Source organism: Bubalus kerabau, chromosome 10 (genome assembly GCF_029407905.1).
Source record: "Bubalus kerabau isolate K-KA32 ecotype Philippines breed swamp buffalo chromosome 10, PCC_UOA_SB_1v2, whole genome shotgun sequence".
NCBI lineage: Eukaryota > Metazoa > Chordata > Mammalia > Artiodactyla > Bovidae > Bubalus > Bubalus kerabau.
This window is the reverse complement of record NC_073633.1, coordinates 55,135,458-55,153,981: the sequence shown is the minus strand read 5'-3', so window position 1 is coordinate 55,153,981 and position 18,524 is coordinate 55,135,458. Positions and strand designations below refer to the sequence as shown.

General features: G+C 40.8%; 1 long non-coding RNA gene across 22 annotated transcripts in view; it reads right to left on the bottom strand.

The window, feature by feature from the left end:
* Positions 1–18,524, bottom strand: part of LOC129621379 (uncharacterized) — a 454,544-nt gene that overhangs the window by 105,055 nt on the left and 330,965 nt on the right. For 3 of the 22 annotated variants that reach the window (XR_008699278.1, XR_008699274.1, XR_008699299.1), the window contains one exon: positions 12,199–13,498. The exons of the other annotated variants lie outside the window; for them this stretch is intronic. This is a non-coding gene — a long non-coding RNA (uncharacterized LOC129621379). Of the gene's footprint in view, positions 1–12,198; positions 13,499–18,524 lie in introns of those variants that run through there. 22 annotated transcript variants of the gene reach the window in all.

Sequence of the window (18,524 nt, the reverse complement as noted above, 5' to 3'; positions counted from 1 at the left end):
GCTTACACAATGGATGAATTTTGTGCGAGAGAGAGAGAGAGAGAGAGAGAGAGAGAGAGAGAGATAATGAAAGAGAGAAGCTGTTGACGTTCTCACTGTTTCTATTGCCTGGGCTGGGGATTTTGAGAAGCCTGAAGACTAGCAGGAGCGGTGCTAATAAATGATCCTTGGAATGGCTTAAATATTACAGCAGTGAGCTTAATTCCTTTAAAATAGATGAGAACATTGAGTGTCTTGGAAGCATAAATCTGGCCAGGTGCTCAAGTGGTAGGTGGGAGGGAGAAAGAATCCAAGGGGAGTGCTTCTAACAGAAGGTTTTACATTAGTTTATGCCAGATTGAGGGGGTGGTTCAGGGAGGGTTTATACTTTTGCAAATGGAAACTCCCTTTGTAAAAAGGTATCCATTTAAGTAACAACAGGATCAGAATCTGTTCTCCAATTCTTAATATAAATGTCAATTAATTTTTTTCTCCTAAAGCCACATATACACAGAGACACCCAAACAAAAACAAAACAAAAACAATCCAACCCACCAGCTGTGAAGCCTCAAAAGGGATGCATTTGTTTCGTTTAAACTAACAACAAATTATCTAATTAATATGTTTCAATTACAGCATGAAAGGCACAGCCCTTGGACCGCCCGCCGTGGGGGCACAATAGCCCCAGAGCCCACTCTAGGAATTTACAATAACTTCACATCTGTTTCTTTATTTCCCACTTTTTGAATCTAAAACTCCTCTCAAGATCACTTCAAACCACGGCCTGAGTTATGAAATATGTCCCGGTGTTAAAGGGGGATGAAACTTTGCTTCATTTGCAAGCAAAAAAGTGAAAGCCCATTGAAGAGCATTAAACAAATATATTAGAATTCTGTCACTTTATGCAATTGAGTAGATCAAATGAAGGGTCCCGGCCACTTCATTCACTCTCATTCACTCGAATAGAAAATGCAAAGAATAGCAACCCGAGACTGGGCCACCGATGTAGATTTAGCTCCTTTTTACTGGGAGACAAAAAGGCTGAATTTTCACAAACACATTGCTGACTCGGGGACTAGGAAACCAGCACTGGAACCCCTTTGGAATTTAAATTCATTTTATCTTCCTCTCTCTTTGCGGGGATCTGTTTGCACTACAGTGCAAGATGCAGCAGGCATCCTCTGGCTTCTGAAAACTGGGGGAGGGGAAGACCGTGAGTGGGGGGTCACTATGTGGGCCTCAGGAGTCTCAAGGAGCTCCTGGTGGTCAACTGACACTCGGGTCTAAGATAATAACTTTGATTTAAACAAATCTTTATCTACACCATTATAAACATCAGTATATCACACACATCTCCTAGCCTCTTAACCTCCCTGCTTGGCACGAATTATAGAAATAGCTTGTTTTCAAAGACCAGAATCACATCTGGGTCATCCAGTTTTCTTCTTTCAACTAATATCTGGTCAATGGTGTCACAACAGACTTTAAAGCCCAGCTTTCAACCTCACCCACTCAGCACTGTTCTTTCTCTGTCTCTCCCATATATGCATGTGCATACATACACACTTTCTGATAGCTACCCTATCTGAGCACAGTGACTGTAAATTTGTTAAGTAAAAATCAAGAGATGAGATATTCTTTGGTTAGATTTTTCAAGTTAGATCTTCTTACATTTTCATATCCCATTCCCAGGTGGAGTGCGTTGGGAAAAAGCCTCATGTGTCTGTATTAACTGAGATACTCTTGTAGAGATACTTCTGTCCTGCTTCTTCAATGGCTGATAGTTTTGTTTTGACGAACTTTATAGATTTTTATGTTGTCAACACCTTAGAAAGCTTACAGTGGCTGTTTGAGCTGCTTCCAGAAACAGAGCAGGGAAAAATAAAGCAGCAGGTTTCTCAGCTTTTGAGATGTGACTGCAGAGGAATGAACCAGTTTTCCTAAAACTTGTAGTCTAAATGAGATCTGATCTGAAGGAGGAAGTATAGGGAGGGGTTTTTATTGGATTTTTTAAATGTGTCTGGCACTTTTTCCAGATACGTCCAAACCATGAATGCTTTTCATTTTAGCTTAGACATTTGTTAGATCATATTCGACACTATTTTTCATTTAATTTGTGGGACTGTTGTCTGGAGCAGGGGACAGGAGGTAGCCCAGACCTACAGCTACATAAAAGACACTGAAGAAATAGCTGGCTATTTCATAACCATAAGCTATCAAACTCACCATAAGTGATAATAAGCAATAAGCTGATCAGAATAGTAAAATAAGAAAGGTATCAGGAAACATCCATGAAAAAATTATAATTGGTTAAATAAAGCCTTCCTTAGAAGACTTTCCTCTCAGAAATTTTCAAGAATATACGGACAAAAGGTTCTTTGGAGGCAGCCTCCTTTTTCCTGTGTCTGCAAATAACCGATGTCAAATCAGTTGCAAGCTTTTGAAGGAACAAACTCAGAGCATTAATTAGAGCAGCTGAAGCTCACAGATAAAAAGCATTCTTTAAATATCTGTTGTTTGGAGACACTGTGATTCTGATTCATGTTTTGCAGCCTGTATATTTTTATTTACTCAAATAATTTCTTCCCCAGAGTGTTCCCTGTTGACTGGGCTTACTAAGGTACACTGTAAGTGCAGAAAGAACTGTTGGTTTGCAGAAATAAGTGTTTCCAAACTCTGCTTTTACTACTGATTTCTCTCCCCTCCTTTCTGAAATGCAATGCATTGGTCCATGATTCCAGCACACAGGAGCATATAGAGAAACTGTTCAATAGAGGATCTTAATTTTGTGCCACTTAGAGGAAGCTTAGTATTTATGAAGTAGTATCTAGAGTGTTTTACATTAATTAGAGCAGCTCCTTGGAGAGACATTACAGCCAAGAATGGTTTCACACAACAGGGAAACACTGAGCATTTCAACTCCCCCGCAAGATTTGCCATAGCAAAAGACAGAGCTGCGAGGGTCTGCTCACTCGGAAATGTCAACATATATATTATTTATTTACATATGTTTGATAGACAGATGAAAGGTCTGTCTATAACTGTTTCAATAAACTTATCATTGAAAAGTTCCCTATCACCCTGGTTGCTGTGATATTTTATGTCAGCTACAAAACAGCCACAACAATAACCTGAAATAATGGTCTGTCTCAAGATTCCTGATGTGATTTCATATTGGGTGAAAAAAACTGACAAATGACTATCCAACACTCCAAGTTCAGTGGATGAGTCAGTCTGCATCTTGTATTTCTGTGACTTCCTGGAGGATGTTAAGAGTTCCCATCCTTGTGTGTGTGTTGGTGGGGAGGGAGACAGCAGGGGAGAGTAAGGAACAGACAAGGACAAAATCTGACGACTATCTCCTTAGTCCAGATGGTATATATGCCGTGCTTCCTGTCCCTAACACAGAGGAATAACTGGCTGAATGAATGGGAGTTACGAGTGCAGTCTCCTTAGTTTAAGTAAAAATGCTTTGCCTTTGTTCCAGGTGTCAGTAGTGAGAGCACTGACCGTACATTTCAGCTGTGATACTAAGTCTGTACAGTTTAAACCTTTGGAATGCATTTGCAATACTTTGGATGCTATTAGCTTTAATAAAAGGCAAACTCCTCCCATAAAACAAGAAAATGAAAATGATTAACTTTGACATAGAAATATAAACACCAATTTGATTAATTATATTGCTAATTATTCTTTGCTTTGGAGCCAAACATTATCCAATTCTTAAAATGACAGATGCTGAATAAATCACATAAAATAATTACTTGGAATCTCACTGCACTGAGAAATGCTGGTGCTTATGAAGAGATTTATATTGATTTCTCAATGTGTATTTGCTTTTGTCCTATTTTATTTAGAAATTTAGACTTTACTGTAAAAATATTACAACTCTGTAATAGAAGTGTTTTTTCTATATGTTCCTATTCATATATTAAAATACCCAGTTTCTCTTCTCAATATTTTCCATAATTATAAGCAGTATATATAGCTTTGTATATCTCACTTTTCCTCATGTTTTTATAACATGAGAATATATAATATTCATAACCATCAGTTTTAATGGTTGTATAGCCTGCCAACTAAATGAATTCTCTTGATTGGGGCATTTTGAATGTTTTTAGGTTTGCTTTTTTGTTTGTCTGTCTGATTTGCTAGTTTTACAAAGACCATTGCAGTGAGTCTTTTATACCTAACTATGATGTAAAATACATTAACATTGACATGTGGAATTTCCTAACAGTCCCTTGCAAATTCAATAATGTGATTTAATTTAGGATTCTGCTTCAGTTCTTACATTTCCATTGCTCTCTGCCCTCGACCCAGAGCAATACTGCTGGACTTAGAATCACGGAGACACTGAAAGAATCGTGAAGACACTGAATGTTAGAGTTGGAAAAGTCCAGAGAGATTCCAGGTAAGTCAATTATGTTATTCATTTGATGAATCCCACTGATACATTCCTTTATCTACATCCAAATAATTTAACAATATCAAGACCAAGTTCTGAAAGTAAAAAAAAAAAAATTCAGTCCTACCACCAATGCCAGATCAATGCAATAAAAAATTAGAAATCACAGAAGTACTGACATTATCAAAATGAAGGCTTTAATCTGATAATGTAAGCTCACCTCATTGTAAGGCAGTATAGAAAGCATGACAAGCTGTAGCTCTTTGAAGAGGGGCTGGGGGGTACTTTGAGTAACTAGAAGGAATGGTCACTGTTTAGTCCCAGGTCTGAGGAGAAAGGGATCCACCCTCAAGTCTGAACCATTCCATAACCCTGTGATACCCTCTTGACATTGTAAACAAGTGGTCCTCCAGCAGACTGCCAGGAGACTAGAGCAGCAGTCCCCAACCTTTTTGGCCTCGGGAACCGGTTTCATAGAAGACATTTTTTCCACACACTGGGGTGGAGGAGATGGTTTTGGAACGATTTAAGTGCGTTACACTTACTGTGCACTTTAATTTCTATTATCACGTCAGTGCCACCACAGATCATCAGGATTAGATCCCAGAGGTTGGGGACCCCTGGTTTAGAGGGTCCAGGCTCACAGCAGGTGTTACTACGTCATTTCTTCAGCAGCTATGAGGTGCTAATTCTCAAGGCGGGAAATGGCAGGAAGGGTCCCCCGGGGTGGTGATGGCCAAGGAATCTGGCTTCTGATTTTGTCTAGTTAATGCAGCGTTTCATTTCAACCTTTCTTATATGACTCTTTCATGTCTGATTTCCCCACTCTAGGTTCTCCAGCTCTTATTTGTTTTTAGTCAAGTGGCTTCAGGCTCTGTGAGATATGACACAGGTGCCAATGGGGTGCTTATCAGCTGAAGAACATCCAGGCAGCCTGGTGTGGACCCGGGGAGAAAAACAAGCAGAGAGAGCGCCATAACTTGTGACTAAGGTGGACATCATCTCTTGAGTTGGAATCAACGCTTTTTGGTGGGAAAAATCATGGAACCAAATGAATTTGTTCACAACTACTCGTCTGTAGTTCCCAAACCATGCCAACCATGCCAACTACCATCCCCTGGGTTGGTCACTCCTGCCTTCAGCTTGGCTCACTTAACAATGCGAGGAGAGACATAAGAGGAGGGACAGAGGAAGGCTGGGAGGAGGAGAAGCTGGATGAAAATCTGATGATTCTGCTGGCATGGTCCTTTCAAAGGGTCCCCCAACACATCTTCTCCTTTTAATTTAGTTCCAGCCAATTCAACTCAGTCTCATTTAATCCAATTCGACAAATATCACTAAGCATCACATGTATAAACAAGATCTTTCCAGAAGATTATTTTGCTCAGAAGACCTTAATTTGAGTCCTGCTGCTACTGCTGCTAAGTCACTTCAGTCGTGTCCAACTCTGTGCGACCCCATAGACAGCAGCCCACCAGGCTCCCCCCATCCCTGGGATTCTCCAGGCAAGAACACTGGAGTGGATTGCCATTTCCTTCTCCTACTTTCACCTAAATGGTTCTGAGCAAGTCTCCTGAGCTCTCTCTCAGTTACCCTTCTCTCAGAAGAGAATAAGTTGTCCTCAAAGGCTTGTCTGAGTGATCAAGTGGAACAAAGCAGATGAAACCACTTTGAAGCGCCATGCAAACTTAAGTTACCATTATTGTTAATGATGGATAAATAGTAAAGTAAAAATCATTATTAAAAATTGTCCTGACAACCCACAGAATGGGAGAAAATATCTGCAATCAAAGCAACTGACAAGGGATTAATCTCTAAAATATACAAAAAGCTCATGCAGCTCAACATAAAACAATAAAAAGTGGGTGGAAGATCTAAATAGACATTTCTCCAAAGAAGACATACAGATAGTCAAAAGCACATGAAAAGATGCTTGATATTACTAATTATTAGAGAAATGAAATAAAAAACTACAATGTGGTATCACCTCACACTGATCAGAACAGCCATTATCAAAATATCTACAAGCAAAAAATACTAGAGAGGGTGTGAAGAAAAGGGAACCCTCTTACAATGTTGATGGGAACATATATTGACACAGAGCCACTAGGAGAACACAGTATGAAGTTTCTTTAAAAAACTAAAAATAGACCTCTGATGCTTTTGAACTGTGGTGTTGGAGAAGATTCTTGAGAGTCCCTTGGACTGCAAGGAGATCCAACCAGTCCATTCTGAAGGAGAATAGCCCTGGGATTTCTTTGGAAGGACTGATGCTAAAGCTGAAACTCCAGTACTTTGGCCACCTCATGCAAAGAGTTGACTCACTGGAAAAGACTCTGATGCTGGGAGGGATTGGGGGCAGGAGGAGAAGGGGACAGCAGAGGATGAGATGGCTGGATGGCATCACTGACTCGATAGCCGTGAATCTGAGTGAACTCCGGGAGTTGGTGATGGACAGGGAGGCCTGGCATGCTGTGATTCATGGGATCGCAAAGAGTCGGACATGACTGAGCAACTGAACTGAACTGACTGATGACCCTGCAGTTCCATTCCTGGACATATACCCAGAGAAAACATAATTTGAAACAACACATGCATCCCAGCGTTCAGTTCAGCACTATTTACAGTAACAAGGACATGAAGCAATCTAAATGCCCATTGACAGAGGAATGAGTAAAGACATTGTGGTACATATACACAATGGAATGTTGCTCAGCCATAAAACAGAACAAAATAATGCCATTTGCTGCAACTGTTTGATACATGGTAGTGTGTATATATGTCAATCCTACTCTCTCAATTCATCTCGCCCTCCCCTTCCCCTGTAACCACAAGTTGATTCTCTATATCTGTATCTCTACTCCTGCCCTAAAAACAAGCACATCTCTACCATCTTTCTAGATTCTATATAGTAATATATATTTATTTTTCTCTTTCTGACTTACTTCACTCTGTATGACAGACTCTAGGTCCATTCACATCACTACAAATGACCCAATTTCATTCCTTTTTATTGCCAAGTATTATTCCATTGTAACAGGTTTTTACTATGTCCATTTTACAGATAAAAATATTGAAGCATGGGGCATTTAACTAATTTGTCTAAGGTTACTCAGCTAGGAAACAATATCAATACCCAAGGGACTCTCAATAAACGCTGCTTTAAAATAAGGATACTTTTGTTATTGAAGGCAGCAGAACACACACAAGTTCTCAGACCCAAGGGCTATAGCAAGTTCATTAAGGTCTGCAGAGAGAGAAGGAGGGTTACCCTCTGCTGGCTTTAAGCCGACTAGCTCAGACACAAGATGGATTTTTGCAGCTGCCAATCTAATTATTCTTTTGTCACTTCTCTTACTCCTCCCAGCTTTACTATGAGTTATGACTCACTAAATTACATTTTCTTCCTAAGCAAACTTCTATTTAAGGTATGCAGGGCTGGGAGTGGGTGTGGGGTAAGGCTGGGGAGAGATCACCTTCAACAGAACCAAAACACCAAAAAACAGCCCTTGGATGTCCCTGGTGGTGCAATGGATAAGAATCCGCTTGCCAATGCAGGAGGCACAGTTTGACCCCTGGATGGGAAGATTCCACATGCTGCAGAGCAACTAAGCCCAAATGCCACAACTACTGAGCCTGTGCTCTAAAGTCTGAGAGTCATAACTATGGAGCCCACATGCCTCAACTACTGAAGCTCGCTTGTGTACAGCCTGTACTCTACAACAAGAGAAACCACTGCAATGAGAAGCCCAAGCATTGCAACAAAGAGTAGCCCCAGCTCACTGCAATGAGAGAACACCTGCATGCAGCAACGAAGACCCAGAGCAGCTAAAAAACAAAACAAAACAAAAAAACCTCTATGTTAACTCACAACTTTTGCTTTCGATCTCAGTCAAATTAGACACCAAAAAGTCACAATGGAACACTGTCACATGTCTCTCCTCACTCCCTTAAAAAAAAAAAAAAATGGACTTCAAGGTATAACGAACCAACCTGGATTCATCCACAATTAATTCAGATCTTCTGGGAATAAAAGCAACTGATCCAATACAAACTCTAAGCAAGAATGTATTCTTGTAGTTAGAAGAAACAGCCAACCTATGTGTCTTTTTCTTTCCTTGCAGTCTCTGTCAGATCGAAACATAACTCAGAAGGGGGTTAGTAATTTCAATGTGATTTTAGAAAGAATGGGATAAAAAGAAGGAAAGGAGCAAGAGAGGGAAGGAGGGGAAGGGAAGAAAGAAGACTGATTTAACTTTCTCAGTAAATATGATTTTATTTATTGCTGATGGAACCAAATAATGAAGGGATCATTTAGTGAGCTTTTAATGCTCAAACTTAAGTGATACTTTCTAAAAATATGCTCGGGTACTCACATATCTTTTACGATCTAACTACCAGGGGGCCTAGTGTTTATATACTTGTAAACAAGCTTTTTAAGAAGATTGTATGTCTTGGTGTTTGCATCCAACTCTGCGGCCTCCTCTTTGACTACCAGCTTCAGTTACAACTGCCTCCTAGGAAAAACATTTAGGTAGTGGGCTCTGCGCTGGCTGTGTGTTAGGGGTCTCTCAGCCTTGTCCTAACTGAGTTGTTTGCTGGATGTGATTGGGCTGAGAACACTGGTAAAGTTCACTCAAGCTTCTTGGTCACCTCATCCTGGTTTGGTGGTTCATCTTGTTAATTAAGGTACTGCTGCTGCTGCTAAGTCACTTCAGTCGTGTCCGACTATGTGCAACCCCATAGACGGCAGCCCACCAGGCTCCCCCTTCCCTGGGATTCTCCAGGCAAGAACACTGGAGCGGGTTGCCATTGCCTTCTCCAATGCATGAAAGTGAAAAGTGAAAGTGAAATCGCTCAGTCATGTCAGACTGTTAGCAACCCCATGGACTGCAGCCCACCCAGCTCCTCCATCCATGGGATTTTCCAGGCAAGAGGACTGGAGTGGGGTGCCATTGCCTAATAGTGTCATATATCCTGTGTTTCTGGCCTCTCTGTGCTGCATAATCACCCCCTTCCCCAACTACAAGAGGTCCCGGGGCTACTACTCCAATGACCATGCTTCATCCTAGAGTTATTCCAGCCCACTTCATGTTTTAAAAAATTGGGATATTGTTGCTTTTCATGTTGTATTAGTTTCCGCTGTACAATGAAGTGAATTAGCTATGCATGCATGCTAAGCTGCTTCAGTCATATCCAACTCTGCTACCCTATGGACAGCAGCCCCCAGGCTCCTCTGTCCACAGGATTCTCTAGGCAAGAATACTGGAGTGGGTTGCCATTTCCTTATCCAAGGATTAGCTATATATATACATATATCCCCTTCCTCTTGGACTCCCTCCCAACCCACGCAATCCCACCGTTGTAGGTCATCACAGAGCCCTGAGCTGAGCCCTGAGCTATAGAGCAGGTTCCCACTAGCTATCTGTTTTATACATGGCAGTGAATGTATGTCAATCCCAATCTCCCAAATCATTCCCACTCTGTGTCCACTGGTCCATTCTCTACATCTGGTCTCTATTCCTGCCCTGCATACAGGTTCATCTATATTTTTCTTCTAGATTCCACATATATGCATTAATAAACAATATTTATTTTTCTCCTGATTTACATCACACTCTCTGACAGATTCTGGGTAGGTCCATTCATAGCTCTACAAATGACCCAATATCATTCCTTTTTATGGCTAATTAATATTCCATTGCATAGCAACCTAAATGTTCAATGACAGATGAATGGATAAAGATGTGGTACATATATACAGCCAACCTCATCTCTAAAGATGGATCTAATCACAAAGGTCAGGGTCCTTTTTGCAACTTTCTCCCTTCTTCTGTTCTATTTCCATCTGACTTTTGAAATGGACATCCATGCAGGGCTCAGCCAGTCAACTGCCAGTCCTCTGGGATTGGTGTCTGTGCCATATTCCTTGGCACAGGGCACAGAAATGGCAAAGGAAAAGGGACATGGGTAGATGCTAAAGTCTTTGACCGTGTGAATCACAACAAACTATGGAAAATTCTTAAACAGATGGGAATACTAGACCACCTTACCAGCCTCCTGAGAAACCTGTATGTAGGACAAGAGGCAACACAACTGGACATGGAACAATGGACTGGCTCAAAACTGAGAAAGGAGTACATCAAGGCTGTATATTGTCACCCTGCTTATTTAACTAATATACAGAGTAAATATCATACAAAATGCCAGGCAGGATGAATCACAAGCTGGAATCAAGATTGCCAGGAGAAATAGCGACAACCTCAGATATGCAAATGAGATCACTCTAATGGCAGAAAGCGAAGAGGAACTAAAGAGCCTCTTGATGAAGGTGAAAGAGGAGAGTGAAAAAGCTGGCTTAAAACTCAACACTCAAAAAACGAAGATCATGGCATCCAGTCCCATCACTTCATGGCAAATAGATGGGGAAACAATGGAAACAGTGACAGACTTTATTTTCTTAGACTTCAAAATCACTGCAGGTGGTGACTGCAGCCATGAAATTAAAAGACTTGCTCTTTGGAAGAAAAGCTATGACAAACCTAGACAGCATATTAAAAAGCAGAGACATTACTTTGCCGACAAAGGTCCACATAGTTAAAGCTATGGTTTTTCCAGTAGTCATGTATGGGTGTGAGAGTTGGACTATAAAGAAAGCTGAGTGCTGAAGATTTGAGGCTTTTGAAGTGTGTTGTTGGAGAAGACTCTTGAGAGTCCCTTGAACTACAAGGAGATCCAACCAGTCCATCCTAAAGGAAGTCAGTCCTGATTATTCATTGGAAGGACTGGTGATGAAGCTGAAGCTCCAGTACTTCGGCCACCTGATGTGAAGAGCCAACTCGTTGGAAAAGACCCTGATGCCGGGAAAAGATTGAGGGCAAGAGGAGAAGGGGGTGGCATAGGATGAGATGGCTAGATAGCATCACTGACTCAATGGACATGAGTTTGAACAAATTCCAGGAGATAGTAAAGAACACGGAAGCCTAGTCTACTGCAGTTCATGGGGTTGCAAAGAGTCAGACATGACTTAGCAACGGAATAACAACAGCAACAACAACTGCCTCTGCATCCAGTGCTCTTGCCAGTCTACTACCACTATGAAATATGGCTTGTCTGTCAAAAAACGACTTATTAATACGATACCATAGAGGCTGCTATGACAAATAGATGGAGGTGATGGTGAAATGACTAAGAATAGAGAGAAAAGAGTGAATTTGAAAACTGCTTCCAGTAAATTAGAGGGCGTGGTGACTGACTGGAAGAGAAGAAGGGGGAACCAGGGAAGGAGAGTTAAGGATCAAAAGAGTTAGTAGCAATTCAGTTAGTCAGGATTCCTTGGATTCTTCAGTAACAGAAACTCAGTTCAAGGTGATAATTCTAACCAAAGTCCCAGGAAGGAGTATGATTATTTCTTAGGGTCATTGGCCCATCCCTAAACCAGTCGCTGTAGCTGAGAACATAGTACTCTGATTGGCTAATTATAGGTTATGTCCCATCTCCAGGGCCCAGGGAGGCAGGTTCATTACACTGGATTTCTACAAAACGCTGTCTGTACAATGATGAAACATTCAAGCCTGGTTAACTAGGAATAGGGTTCCATTGATGAAAATAGGGATGTTGACAGCAAGTAACTTTGGGAAGAAACTGGTGGGTTTGGTTATGGATCTGCTAAGTTCACACCAGCTCCAACAAAGATGCAGCCCAATCTTGATCACAGTCATAACCTGAAGCCACTCCCATGTTTCTTCAAAAAACTTTAATCTTTTTGACCTTAAAATTAAAAGTGAATTCTGATGATTTGGACAATTTTGGACCATCCATTGGTATCAAATTTTAGTGAAAGAGGCACCCCCCCCCCAAAAAAAAAGACTAAACTTATAGAACCTATAAACAAAGTGGGGAAAGATTTTTTTGTGAACGTGCAAATTACTGGACACGTAATGTCATTTTCATCTCCCTTTCATAAGTTTGGTGGGCAAACTGTAGTCCCTGAGCCAAATCTTGTGTGCCACCTGGTTTTGTATAGCCCACGATCTAAAAATGGTTTGTGTATTTTAAACACTTTGGAAAAAAATCAAAAGATTACTAATGTTTCATGATACATGAAAATTATATAAAATCTAAATTTCAGTGCCTATTTATAAAGCTTTATTGGAATACATCCAGAGTCATTCATTGACACATTGTCTATGGCTACTTTTGCATTACTATAGGAGAATTAGGTCTCAACAGAGACCACATGACTTGCAAAACCTCAAATATTTATTATCGGGCTCTTTAAGAAAAGCATGTCAGCTTTAGGCCTAAACCTGGGAGTGCCAATTGGCCACTGAGGTTTTTGCTATCACACCTACCTTTATTGAGTGGTAAATGAGCCACAGATCTGGCCAAAGGTCATGATGAAGTCTAGATTTTCATCAATAATCCATTTGATTGTGAATTTGGGGGCAGTTAATAAACTTATTCAAAGCTGGTTACAGAACTTGGATGAAACAGCAAAAGTCTGTCACAGTAAAAGTAAACAGTAAAATTGTCACAATTCTCAGTATGTGCTGACATTCTCTGTGCTCACAGGATCACCTCATATATTTTCACAGGCTGTGTAGTTTTTACAAAATATTATCAGATATATAATTGGTTTGATCCAAATGGAACATAATATATAGTTAGCATGTGGTAAGGCCTGACTTCTCCTGGATATAATATTTGTTAGGGGTTAGGTAATTAAAATCTTTTCTAATAAGGTAGTAAACAAATAAATGAATCCTTTAAGAACCATGTTATTAATACTTGCTATACCATATAAGCACATTCCAAATGGAATGGAGAGTAGCTGGTTGACTCCCAGAATCTCTCTCCTCTCTCCAAAACCTCCAGTTGCAGTTTGAGACTGCATGAGGTCCTAAGAAACCTGCTTCTACCAAGTAACCTACACTAAGCCAACCAAGGCATTCCCAGGCACAGTGACTGGTCAGAGATGAGCATGTGATCTTAGTTGGTCCAATCAGAGTGATCCTCAGAATTTTGATGGAATGGATTCCCCAAGACAGTCATTTGTTCCTCCTGGAATTCAATGAAAAGTGGCTGGAAGTTGCTAAGTACCATCGGGCGCTGCAGAAGGAAGAACAGAGAGAATCAGTTTTCTAGACGTTATTGAGTCACTCCATAGAGCACAGCCTGATGCTGTCCTACCCTGGACTTTTGAAGTGTCATGAATCAGTAAGGTCCCTTTAGTACTGAAGTCCATTTGAATCAGATTTTCATTTACTTGTGAGTAAAATATATCAAGGTGGCACAGTGGTAATCTGCCTGCCAATGCAAGAGATGCAGGAGATGTGGGTACTATCCTTGGATCAGGCAGATCCCCTGGAGCAGGAAATGGCATCCTACTTCAATATTCTTGCCTGGACAATTCCATGGACAAAGGAGCCCAGCAGGCTATAGGCCATAGAGTTGCAAATAGTCAGACACAACTGAACATAAGCATGAAAAAAATAAAATATAGCAAGTAACAAAGATTCTTTCATTCCTCCATTTACTTATTCATTTATTCATAGAACCTTATGTATTTTTTGTTATCAAATGTTGTCTTTTCTAAACAACCACAACCTAATCCTCAATTCTCCTACACCAACTATGTATTCTACAAGACTTTCAGCCAGAGATCCCCTCTCTGGCTTAGGGACCTCAACTACATAACCTGCTCAGTCACTGTTATGTCTGACTCTTTGCGACCCCATGGACTATAGCCTGCCAGGCTCCTCTATCCATGGGATTCTCCAGGCAAGAATACTGGAGTGTTGCCATTTCCTTCTCCAAGGGATCTTCCCGACCCAGGGATTGAACCTGTGTCTCTTGCATTGGCAGGCAGATTCTTTACCACTGAGCCACCTGGGAAGCTCGTGTGTATCCTACAATCCAATTCAATTCTGGCACTAACTGCCCAGAGTTAGTGTAGACCCCAGAGATCAAGGATTCAATCCCATAAGACTTTCCCTATGACAGACACCAGCTGGAAAGGGAGCCCCCAGGCTCTCTGCACTTCAGCTTGGCTGATTGCAAATTCAGGGGTTCCCACAGTAATGCACTTTGTGTTCAGCTATTTGCTAGAATAACTCATCAGTCTATTATAAAGGATACAACTCAGCAGAACCAAATGTAAGAGATGCATAGGGCAATGTATTTGGAGTGGGGAGTGGAGCACAGACTTTCCATGCCCTCGATGAGTGCCCCACCTTGTCAGCACATAATCTTTTCACCAAGCTAGAAACTCCCTGAACCCCATCATTTAGAGGTTTTAATGGAGGCCTTATGACATAGGCATGACTGATTAAATCACTGGCCATTGGTCACTGAATTCAATCTCCAGCCCCGCTCACTCAGGTGGGGCAAAGTTCTAACCCTATTAACCACTTGGTAGGTTTTTCCAGTGAAAAGCCCCTATCCAGAAGCTCCCTAGGGTTCTTCTCCATGAGTCATCTCATTAGCATATAAGAGACAATAAATTCCAAGGGTTTTAGGAGCTTTGTGCCAGGAACTTGGGACCAAAACCAAGTATTTATTTTTTTTATCATACCACAGTTACATATACGTGTCAGATACTACGCTCAGCTCTGGAAGACTGTCAACGTGTACCTTTAAGGATCTCCTTGGGTCAGGAGGGGAAGTGGGGGTGGGGCACAGCACACAGATACACGGAACTTAAAGCAATGTTATAAACAGTGTCTGTCCGAATAACAGGTACTCTAGATATTTTTAGTCATCTTCCAGCCACTTCATAGTGACTAGACTAATACAGGAAAGACATTATCCCTGCTGTAGGTTACACCTTGTTATCCTTTTCCTCAGATGATTCTCAAAGTGTTATTAATTAATGATAAATTAATCACAGCAAATTAGTCCAATAAAAGATTTTTCCCTTGAGGCCCCAGTGATTTCCCTTCCATGCTCAACTTATCACACTATTTACGTTACAGATATTGAGACAAGGCCAAATTTTATTTCCCCAGTGCGCCCAGGGATTTCTTTACAGGTACATTATTACCTTTTAAAAAATCCGAGGTTTCCTCCACGCATTTTTCCTTTTACTAGAGTATGCAGCCTTAGACTTACAGGAAATCTTTAGCTCTGTCATTCCAAGAAGGCTCTCTCTCTCTCTTTTTTGATGGATTGTTATTTTTTAGTATTTATTTATTTGGTTTTGCTGGGCCCAAGTTGCACGGTGGAGAATCTTCGGCTTTGTTGCGGCACACAAGGTCTTGAGTTGTAAGCATGCAAACTCTTCGTTGCAGCATGAGGGATTTAATTCACTGACAGGGATCAAACCTGGGCCCTCTGCTATGGGAGTATGGAGTCTTAGCCAGTGGACCATGAGGGAAGTCCCTCCAAGAAGGCTCTTAAACTCAAACTTGGCAACAGTCTCTGGGAGGTGTGGGATTTCTAGAGATGCCTGTTTCCACTCTCTTGGCTGGGGTGACTTACATGCCAACCCGGAAAGCATTCAAATGTCAGGGCGTGTGTCTCAGTTGAGTGGCTGACTAGGATATCCAGGACACAAAAGAGACTGGCATAATTTCAATAATGACAGTGACAAAGAACGTGTGCCTTAGTTTAAGGAATCTGGGAGTCAGATGGATGCAAATGTATTTACTGAGTGTGTCACCAGGGTGCAACTACCAAGCATATTCGTGCCTCAGTTTCCCTGAAAAAGAGGGGCCAGGGTTTCCTCTTGGCTGAGATGTACACAGTAAGTAAGCTAAGTGTATATGTGGTTGGCCCATGGTTGGTATCTCATATATGACTGTCATATTTATAACAAACACCATCTTATAGTATTTTTGGTTACTGTTTTGAAAAAATAATTTTTAGTATTTCTTTCTTTAAAAATTGTTTTATTATTCTTATGGCTTTTTTTTTGGCACATGCTGCATGGCATGTGCAATCTTAAGTTCCCCACCTAGGGATCAAATCTGTGCCCACTACATTGGCAGCACAGAGTCTTAACCACTGGACCACCAGGAAAGTCCCTATTTTGAATTTTTGAAAGCACAATATATGTTCATCAATCCTACACTGTCTGAATGCTAGACCAATGCTCTGCTTGAGAACTTACTATGTGCAAGCCTCGCAGGGCAGACAAGTCATGCCAAGACGTAGCTTCTCACCTCATGAAACTTACTTCTAGGCTGGGCCATGAAACACTTATATCAGAACAAAGAATGAATATGAGAGTTCGACACAGCAATAGGAAAAGTTTAAAAATAAAATCCAGGATGAATTACCACACACGTTAAACCACGTATTACATAACCAAGAAGAAAGAGCAGTGACAAGTCAAAATACTTCAGGCCATTTTAGTTTTCATCCCAATTTGGAACTTACAAAATTCTTCCTTTTTTTAAGTTGAAAAAAAGAGCTATTTGGATTTACTGACACCATGTTCCCTAATGATTGGTCTTTCTGATTCCAAAGTTCTATCAACACTCTGATGTTATGTCTCAGGGATGAAAAATCAAGGGGAGATGCTTTGCACAAAACAAACCTCAGATGTCCTAGAACAACCCTTCTCTTCCAAATTCTATTCTTATTTTCAATTCCAAAAACAACACACAAGGCCTCAGAAGGTATAGACTGCCTCATGTTTATGTATGTGACCCTGGAGAAGTGAGGATTTCAGATGGCTTTGATTAACACATTGGCTGAAGAAAACATCTCCTCAAAGTTACTTACAGAAGAACCAGTTCTCCCTGCCCCCACCTCACCTCAAACCTACTGAAATCTCCATCCGGCATCAATTTACAACGGAGCACTTGACACGACTTTATTGGTATATCTTTCTTATGCATTTGACCAATCAAAATGATAATTTAGACAAACTGGGGATGGCAGAGTGCATTATCCAGCCATATCTCATTATTATGCAAAAAATCAGATATTCACAGCAACTGTCTCATCTATTTATTGTTTGGTTACTCATCTGGAAATTTTAATACTTTCTTCAGGGGCAGGGACTGGCAATAAAAAAATAGACCTATATATCAAACCTTTAACTTCCAGCTATCATTGTGTGCCATAATACAGATGGAGTGGCTATCAGCAAGCTTTACTGTGTTGGTTTATTTCCTTCAACAGAGAATGTGGATTTAAATGGGATAAAGTAACAAAGTCGACTTAAGGCTGGAGGGCCCCTTGGAACCTTCCAGTTACTTTGCACATGCAGATAACTGGCTTTAGTCTGCCTACCAAGGAACTGGTGCCTAGGACTGCCAACAGCTGTTTCAAAGATAAGAAGAGTGAGTGTGAGAAGGAATGGAAGGCGTTCAGGGTAAGAGATGAGGGCACCGCATCTCAGAAAGGTTATACCCCATTGCTTTTCATATGGGAGTGTTTCTATGGGCCACGTTCCCCTTCTCACAAACACAAATGCCAGCACTTTTTTAATTACTTTACAATCAACAACATTTAATATTCATCACAAGCTTGTGAAGTATGCCATGGTATTATCTCATTTTATAGTTGGGGAATTGAGGCACAGAGTGGTTACATAATTTTGCCAGCTAGTAGGCAATGAAAGCAGGATTTAAATGCAGGCAGCTTGGCTCCAGAATTTGTGTTCTGCATACCAACTGCACAGAAGCGTAATAGCTCTCTGCTTCTGCTTTTCACCATTTACACCAGAAGAGTAAATTGGTGGGGAACAAACCATAATCTGCCTCCAAGAGAATTATATGAACTATTGTTTAATGATCAGATTCTGAAACCTTGATCAACTGACTTAGTAACTTGCATTTTTAAACAAGTTCCCTAGGTTCTTAATCACATAAAAGTTCAAGAATCATCAGAATAGATTTTCTGGACTAGGAGTCAGAGGGTAATCTGGATTTGGATCCCAATTCTACTGTTGATGAGCTTTATAACTTTGGAGAAATCATCTGAGCTTTCTCGGCCTAAGTTTCCTCATCTGTATAACAAGGACAAAATATATCTGTCCTACACGCTAGGCAAAGTTGTTTGGAAGAATGAGATGAGAAAAGGCATGTGAAAGAAGTCAATAACATGAAAAGATTTCCAAATATGAGCTATTATTATTACTGGTCTCTCATGACTTCATGTGTGGAAGATTTTTGTCCCTGCTAAA